Consider the following 9,654-nt stretch of genomic DNA (forward strand, 5'->3'; position numbering starts at 1 on the left):
CGGTGGGTGCATCAACTTCCAGAATACCTGCTACCTTGCCTGACGTCATCCTCTGAGTTGGGTTTTGATGCTCATTTGCAGCCATCGTCTCTATAAGATTATACGCCTCAGTATAGCTTTTAGCCCATAAGGCGCCTCCAGCTGCTGCATCGAGCATGGGCCGAGATTGGGCCCCCAAACCATTATAGAAACCAGTGATCACCATCCAATCCGGCATTCCATGATGTGGACATTTTCTCAACATTTCCTTGTAGCGTTCCCAAGCCTCGCACATAGATTCAGTAGGTTGCTGCGCAAACTGAGTAAGAGCACTCCTCATAGCAGCAGTCTTTGCCATCGGATAAAACTTCACCAGAAACTTTTGCGCAAGATCTTGCCACGTAGTGATGGACCCAGCTGGTTCAGAATGTAACCAGTCTTTAGCCTTGTCCCTCAGTGAGAATGGGAAAAGCCTCATCAGTCACGCCATTATACTTAAAAGTGCTGCAGATCTCGACAAAATTCCTTATGTGCATGTTGGGGTCTTCAGTTGCCGCTCCTCCAAAAAAAAACAGAATTCTGCACCATCTGAATAGTGCCAGGCTTTATTTCAAAGGTGTTAGCTTGAATAGCCGGATGAAGGATGCTTGACCGAATGTCATCAATTTTAGGCCGAGAAAAATCCATAAGAGCTGGATCAGCTTGAACAATACGATCTCCCATGTTTACTGGTTCTTTCCGCTCAGTTCCTGAATCCAAATCCTCAAAATCTAACTTCTCCGTAATATCAAGAACTTCGTCTGTCTCCTCAGCTGTATCTAAAGTCCTCTTGCGAGCACGAGAACGAGTTTGCATAAATGCTTGCTAAGTACCTGAAACACAACCGGAAACAATAAGTAACTACTACATCCTAATCACTGAGTCCTAATGACCAATGATGGTAAGTACATAAACTAAACAAATACGCCGAGTCCCCGGCAGCGGCGCCAAAAACTTGTTAGGGCGAAATCACGCACTAATATTCACGCAAGTATACGCGTTCGCAAGTAATATAGAATACTTTCTAGTTCGTTCCCACAGAGACTCAGACTAAATTATTGTCTAATTAAACTCACTCACCAATGTATGATTACTTCTCAATGTTAAGACACTAACACTTAAGATTGTTGATTAAATATTAACTATAATTAACTACTTAATTAATCACTTACTTAACACTTCAAATTATCAATAATAAAACACTCATGAGATCACAACTTCATTATTACTTCCTTCAATAGCCATTGTTATTACCTTTAGCATGTGACAGTGATGATATTAATCGAATAACACGAAACTGATAAAAGCCAACTTTCATTGTACTAATACCATTCTACCAAGCATCCACAATTAAGATAGAAGTTGAATAGTCATCAATTATGTTGAGTTCCTATATGTCTACAGAAATTGACAACACAACAATTTAAGCACAAGTTATTCCTTTTGATTACATAGGGCAAATAAAACTGTTAGAGTTACCCACTAATCATGCACAACATACATGAACCTATGCTAGCATGGCAAGTTCTAAATCTCAAGATCCACCGTAGCTTCACAAGAGATTAACACCCTATCTTATATGTTCGCGACGCACATAAGACGAATACGCACAACCAATACTAGATATCATACAATCATCACACACTAAAGTATTAAACAATTAACTAAAGAATTCCATAATAAATCCGTTGTAACCCCATGATCACGATTAGCCCATAATAGCACTTATCGTCATCATGGGTTCATATGAAATCATGATAAACAAACACAAGAAAATAATAACTAAACTAATTATATTAAAATAGAGTACGTCACAAGAGTAAATAAGTTCAAAGTAAGAAAACTAGCATCCAACGTTACAACGAAACAAGAATCACAAGAAAATATGCTTCCTCTTCGTTGCGGTGTGCTAAATCGGTCTTCTTCCTTATCTCCTTCGCTCCTTGCATAAAAACACAATCTTCTTCAATCCACACTTGTGAAAACGTCTCAAATCTACTTATATAATAGTCCCATAAAACTCAGATTACATAGAAGTGGAAACCAAACAGAAGTAGAAGTCCTGAAATAATATATTTTTTTTCCCGACCCTGCGCGGCCGCTCAGCTTGCTGCGCGGCCGCTCAGCAATCCTGAGCGGGCGCTCAGACCTCTATTGGAAAAAATCTGATTTTGCTCCGTTTCTTCGCCGTAATCTGCCCGTTTCTTTCCTCTCACAATGGTGAACACATGCCAAGGCTTATTCTTGATGATTCCTCCCCCGAAATACAACTAATACCCTGAAATGCATAAACACTAGAAAAACGCATCAAATACACAAAATACTTGATTTCAAGACACCAATTTAAGCCATTTTAAGACGTTCTAAGTGGTATAAAATGCCACTTATCACTAATCCTTTAGTCATAAACTTATTGATTCGACAGGATAATTCATCTTATCAACAAAACCTTGAGAGATATACGATCAAGTTGCTCCCACATCTTTCAATACTTTAACGCATATGGTATCCGCAATAATCTTCCACGTCATCACATCCATATTCTAAATAACATATTTCTCAGGAAAATCAGAATTTCTCATTCTCGGAGACGTATTCCTTATTAAAGTAGATTCTGTTGATTCTTAATGCATCCCTGGCCAGGGCCAGTGATTTGCAATTCTCACCATATGCCCTTGTTTCCTTTCCATGCATGAGAGGTAGATGGGACGTTGCCCGCTTGGCGTATAATACGTTGACTTTTATCTGAAAAGCTCTTGCAAAGAACAACTGTACGACGAAACAACTAGAGAGATTCATAATTTTAATAAACTTAGAGTTGAAAAGAAAGAAGAAGTAATGATTTGAATATGAATGAGACAACCACATTGGTACTTAAGATGGCCAGTCTTTCATACCGTATGACATACAACACATGATTAGGTGACGTCCCATCCGACTCTTCGTCATTCCGACAAAGTGTCTCATCATAACACTGTTTGTCCCAAATCAGAAAGCAAAACTTGAGAGAAACAATTAAATTTGAAAGGGAATGCAAAATCCTCCTTTTTGATATTATCAGAAAGAATTTATTAAGAAAAGGAGTTCACATTTTTAGGAATTAAAAAGGAATATATGCTGTAATGTTGATGACAAGGATGATACCATTGGTCACCATCCATATTTTACTTGTATTCATCTTTCGAGCTTGTTCAATCATGTCCCACTTGTGTTATATAACAACTTTAGAAAGTATGCTGAAATGCCTTCACAACTAAGAATTATGGTAGATTCTTACTTGTTAAGTCATGCGTCTGCAACATCGCATCTACACGTATAATACTTTAACAATTCGATCATAATGGCGTTCTTATCAGATAATCCTTGAGTTTCCTCTTTTTAATTTAGAATAACCATGAATCATTCAACATAACGATCTTTTTATTAATAATATTCTTCTTTTAGAAAAATCTGGGAATCTTCCCAATTTTCTCTAGTCATGCCCAGGCTCCTGTTAAATCAATGAATTCTTTGAACTCTGATAGTCCCAGTGATTGGATGAATAATTACTCCGTACGCTGATTCTGTTATTAACCTTGTCAAACAACATTTACACCTTACCATTAGGAATAATCAACTTCTTCATACTCGCGAATCACTTTATTCTCTGAATTAATAATACTGAATCTAAAATAAGTATCCTTCCAGGTAATCCAGGTCTTTTAACAAACAAGAACTCAAGTAGTAACTTGACAACCAAAGTTTAAAAATCATTTTATTCAAAGAAAAGGCTTTTAGAAAATTTTATAAGGAAATATCTTTTTCAAAAACTTGTTTAAAATTTTTTAAAATCACAAATCTGGTTGTCCTTACTATATGAGTTGGTTGTTGTCCTTCTTATAACCAGATACCAAGTTAAAGAAATGATCACACAAAGGTCCATTCACTTCCATTTATCTCCTCTCCTTCATTGGGTCTATTATCTTCCTTAATCGATGCAAACTTCAACTGTCATTGCATATTATCTTATTCGTGGCTTCACATCAAGGCTTCCATACTGGTAATACTCCCGTTAACAACCTTGTAATCGTTAAATAGAACAGACTATCCAATAGTCAATAAGTCCGCTAATGCCACATCACCTTGTTACTATAAATATATCATATCATCAAAACACCATTATCTATCTTCAAGAAAACTCCAGATCCATAATCTCCTCTAACACTCTCTTTTCAATACTTATCTAATCCATTCCACAAGCTAATCATGGGTGACCTAATTACTAATGGCTTCTTTTAACCTGATAACAGCTAACCTCCGAAACACTTGAATCTTCTTTCTAAACTTTTTCTCACCTTTATTAATATCTCATGCGCTAATCATTTACTGTAGCTACCGAATCCATCCTCGTAAATACTGTTGCTCCATAAGATAGGTTTTAACTGAGGGCATAAAATATGGTGTAGGGGAAACTGAAAAGATACATTCACAGCTGGATGTCCAGTAGAAAAAGAATAAGCAGCTGAAGGTTTTTAAATAAGTAGTCTCATAACAAGAGGTGGTAGAATAACATGGAATAACTTGAAGAGGTACAACTGTCATAACAGAAGGTAGTGCCGCTAATACTGATGGAGGAACAAGGTGCAAATTAAATCTGAGAGAAGATAACGATCCTCGAACGGAAAACTCCAAACGATCAGATGATACAGGGAAATCAGGATCTGCCATTGCCTGGAAATCACGTCACAAGCTAAGAATCCCAAATTGCAACACGAACCGTGCCGGAGACCTACTATACAGTTGCACCCAACCTCACAACGTCTTATCTTTCTATTTCCTATTCCTAATCCTAACCCTCTACCCACTTCTGATAATCTAGGCTTGTTTCAGTGACTTATAACCTGTAGCTCTAATACCAACCTGTGGCGCCCTCTAAACCCGGGTCAGAAGTTTGGGGTCCACAACACATACACAATATATAAACCTGTATAAGAAATATTATTTACAATGACCCTGCTTTACATAACCACAGATCACAACAGGTTAAAGTATGAAAATAAGCCACAACTTTAACTTTTATTATAACGTACCAAATCCCAACTAATTTAACTTATAACTGATAATGAAATTATTCTTACGATCTTACTATCTCACTACCGTAGTAAGCTCCTCCTAGCTCGATCCAACTCAATCTGGAATCCTAGCTCGTACATTGGACTGGGAAAACCTCGTTATCAACCGTATCCTTCTTAACTGTAGAATACATAAAAAGATTCGCAAGAGTGAGCTAACTAGCTCAGCAAGTCACAATAATAATAACTGAGGTTAAACAATGATCAAACGAGATGATTCAAAGGAATCAACTTTCCTGTTAAACAACCTATAGAATTGGATATTCATTTTAAGTTTTTAAAACCAAGGTTAGGCTGCCGATCAGTCACGCACTAACCCCGAGCAAAGCACACATCACTGCTCTAACAACTGGATCCAAGGCACACATTGGCCTAACTTGACCATCGATATGGTCTGACCACGAATCTGGTCCACATAAAGAAAACTATCCAATTCTAAAGCAGTTCAATATGATAAACAATATAATTCAATAAAATCGGATCATAATCAATAACAATAAAGTATTTGTATAAAATCATGATGAAAATTCATGGGTACCAAAAAGGGTATGTCAAAGTATATAAAAGGAGTGGCCTCCAGCCTGTAGGATAATCGGGTATTAGATGAAAAATGTCTTTACAAGGTTTTAGTACTTTGATGTCACAAGGTATGATTGAGTATAAACGTTTCTGTATGTGTAAATAATTCTGTTCCAGTGTTTGGTATATGGTGGTTATATATTTGTGGAGTAGTATCGTATATGTGTGGTTTAATATCCGGTAAATCAACAAGAAATGGTTCACAAAGAATAAGGCTTACGGCTCAAAGATCAAATGATGTGGCTTAGGTTCAAGGCTGAAGGATTCAGAGTATTTCCAACATAAAACAGAGCTACTTTGAATATTAACAATATGTCACAAGAGAATTTAGAAATATTTGCAATATATCTCGAGGAAGGTTTAGAAGTACTTGCCTTATCATAATCGATTCCGATTTCACTTGTATCAATCAATTGACTCTCTTCAATAATCACTCGTGAAAGGCATATGTCATAGCCTACTCGTTTATTCGAGTATTTAACTCAACTCAAATAAGAATGTAATAAGTAAATAGTGGATCAAGCATCAGAGAGATCTCACAAAGTAACATCTGTCAAAGAATAAAGAAACATTGTTCATCTGCAGACTTGAAGATTCACTGGAAGAAGTTCAAGAATTTGATCATGCCTCAGTGATATAAATCAAGATCGTGGATTTAATCAAGTGACAGAGATCTCGTCAAGGTATCATTTATTACAAGGATTCAATCAGAACAACAAAGTCAAGACATGAAGAAACGTCACGAAAGTTAGTCACTCATGAACCAGACAGTACATCGAGTGTCAGCATTGAAGTGACGAAATTGATTCATAAGTCTCAGAGACTTTCAGAAGATTGTCAGAAGAATGGATGCTGCTCAGGGATAGTATTAATTCTCTATTAATTAATTAAGTCATATAATTTAATTAAGAGAATAAATTATATCTGCAAGGATTAATTTATTGATTAATTGAATTAAATTGATTAATTAATTTAGAATTAATATTGAGGATTTTCAGAATGTTAATTGATTAAAATCTGTGTTAATTCTAAAAAGACAACTGATTGTACTAGTATGACAATCGGTATGACAATTGATAGTCATACCGAATGTCTTGCTAATTCAGTTGATTGTATTGATAGAATTTTCAATTAGATTAAAATCAATTATGTATTCAGAAAAACAATTTCAATTGTACTACTATGACAATCGGTATGACAATCAATAGTCATACCGAAAGTCTTGCTAGTTCATTTTAATTGTCTTCCTAGCTCTAATAGATTGTCTCACCGAAAGTCCTTCAAGCTCAAATAGATTGTCACACCAGTTCAACAACTTTGGCTGTGATTGTTTAAAAAGAAGCAGAAGACAATATCATAAAATATCAAGAGAGCAACCAATACAGAACAAGAAAAAAACACAGCAGAAAACAAAAGAAAATATTTCATCATTCATCTGCTTATTCAAGATCAAATATTCTAGTTTGTTAATGTTAAATCCAAACCACTAGAATTACTTATCTTGTTCTTGTATATCAATCTAGCGGATTAAAATCCCTAGAACTTAATCTCAAATCGCTTTTAGCATTTGATCTTTTAATTACAAAAATAGAAAAAGTTCATGTCGAATTTATTCTAAATTTGTAATAATTGATTTGAGATTAATCCCTTGTAATCGATACCGTAGTTGTAACACCTTTCAAGTTTAATAAAAGTTTTATTTAACTTGAATTTTGTTTCACAATTTTATTCCGCATTTTATTCGACGAAACGGTATTGTTTGCATTCAACCCCCCCTTCTACAAACAAATTGGGACCTAACAATTGGTATCAGAGCCTTCTGATTAACGTACAAATCAAGATCCTAGACTTTTGTGTTTCTTTCACTTCTTGAATTTTTATTCACTCAAAAATTCATAATGACTACACAAAAAGTTGGAACCGTTAAAATTCCACTTTTCGATAAAGAAAATTATGTGATGTGGAAGAAGAAGATGCTACTGTTTTTACAGGTTGCTAATCCCAAATATTTGCAAGTGTTGAAGAAGGGTCCAAAAATTCCTATGGTTATTGAACCAGAGGTAATAGAGAATGATGTGGTGATCACCAAAGCGAGAACTTATGTGAAGGATCCTGAGGACTTCTCTCCTGCTGAAATAGAAGAAGCTTCCCTGGATGCTAGCCTTCAATTAATCTTAGTAGATTCCCTTAATCCCCTAATGAACAGACATGTGATGAATTGTAAAGATTCTAAACATATCTGGGAAACTATTGAGATTATTAATGAAGGCACAGAGGAAGTTAGGGAGAACAAACTAGAAATCCTAACCTCTGAGTATGAATACTTCAAATCTAATCCAGGAGAAGGAATCACTGAAGTGTTTGAGAGGTACAATGCATTGATCAACAACCTGAACATTAATGGTAAATACTATTCCATCAGGGAGGTCAATAAAAAGTTCCTTTTAACACTGCCAACTCATCTCGAACATAGAATCACTGCCATAAGAGAAGCAAGAGATCTGAGTGAGATTTCTTTGGAAAGGCTCTATGGTGTGTTAAAGACTTATGAGTTGGAGCAGATTCAGCAGAAGGAAGTTTACGGGATAGGAAGAGTGGTCAGCACGTCTACTGCTCTGGTAGCTGATGAACAACAACAACAACAACCACTATATCAACAACAATCTCAACAGTCAGATAGAATGGTACAGTCTTCCAAGGTTGAAGATAATGTGATAGTAGCAGAATTTGATTCACCTACTACAAATCAATCAGGAGATGATTATTATTCCTTGGAAGAACTGGAGCAATTGGAGGATGAGTCAATGGCCCTGATTGTCAAGAGATTCTCAAATGTCAGATTCAAAAGGAATCCCAAGTTCAAGTACAAGTCCAACTACAACAGATTCCAGAAAGGTGGATCTTCATCCTCTAACACCAGCAGTGGTGGGTATAAAACAGGGATGGTTGATCGAAGCACCATTCGATGCTTCAACTGTAATGAGTTGGGACACTTTGCCACAGAATGCAGGAAGCCAAAACAAGCAAGGAAGAACTCTTACGATTCTAATCAGAAGAGTAAATCTGAAAGGGCGTACCTGGCAAAGGGAAGAAGCTGGGATGATACTGACAGTGAAGATGAAGAAGTTGGGAATCTTGCTCTCATGGCTAGTGATGCAAGCACCTCATCGTCAAGAAAAGAGGTAAAACTTTCTGATGCTGAAATGGTTTATCATCTAAGAGGTAACTTAGATTGTGCTCGTCGTGATAATGAATTGTTAAATCAACAAATCAAAGACCTTGAGAAAGAGGTCAATGAATTAAGACTTGTGCACATTAATCAAGATAAACTTAAAGACCAAGTATCTTTTCTAGAGAATAGAGTTGACTGTTATAGACAACTCGAAACTATTCTCAAAGACAAGATCACCGGTCTTGAGGCTAAGGTTAAAGCTTACTTTAATTCTTGTTCGAAGTCCAAAGAGTTTTACAATAAGCAAGCTGTTAATCAAACACATGGAATAGGTTATGATTACAATGCTGCTATTGGAAAATTAGGCATAAACTCCCCTCCTCATGTATGTGCTAAAGGCAGGGAAGTACCACATGTGCTTAAGGGTGTTGATGAACCCCTCTATAAGGAATCAATTGCTGAACCATTTGATGAGACCTCTTTTATTATTCAAGAAGAAATCCGTGCTGAAGATAATGCTAATGGGAAAGCTGTCTCCAAGTCAAGTGTGTCAAAAGTTCCAGTCAAGGTTGTGAAAGCAACTGAGACTAACTCAGACACACATGAGTTGGATAGCACAAATGCCATGTCTACCATGCATAAGTTGCCTATTGTTAATCCTTCTCATAAAGCATGTGGTGTTCCTGATTGTATGTCTTGTGCTTTTAATCTGTTGTTTGCTTATTTTAATGGTAAGCATGCTTCTAATGATAAGACTACTCCTCGTCAGCATGT

General features: G+C 36.3%; 1 non-coding gene across 1 annotated transcript; it reads left to right on the forward strand.

The window, feature by feature from the left end:
• Window positions 1–215: 215 nt before the first annotated feature.
• On the forward strand, window positions 216–322 carry LOC141709314 (small nucleolar RNA R71). Its single transcript, XR_012569898.1, has one exon. It is a non-coding gene; the product is annotated as a small nucleolar RNA R71 (small nucleolar RNA).
• The last annotated feature ends 9,332 nt before the right edge of the window (window positions 323–9,654 follow it).

This window comes from Apium graveolens, chromosome 2 (genome assembly GCF_009905375.1).
Source record: "Apium graveolens cultivar Ventura chromosome 2, ASM990537v1, whole genome shotgun sequence".
NCBI classification, from domain to species: domain Eukaryota; kingdom Viridiplantae; phylum Streptophyta; class Magnoliopsida; order Apiales; family Apiaceae; genus Apium; species Apium graveolens.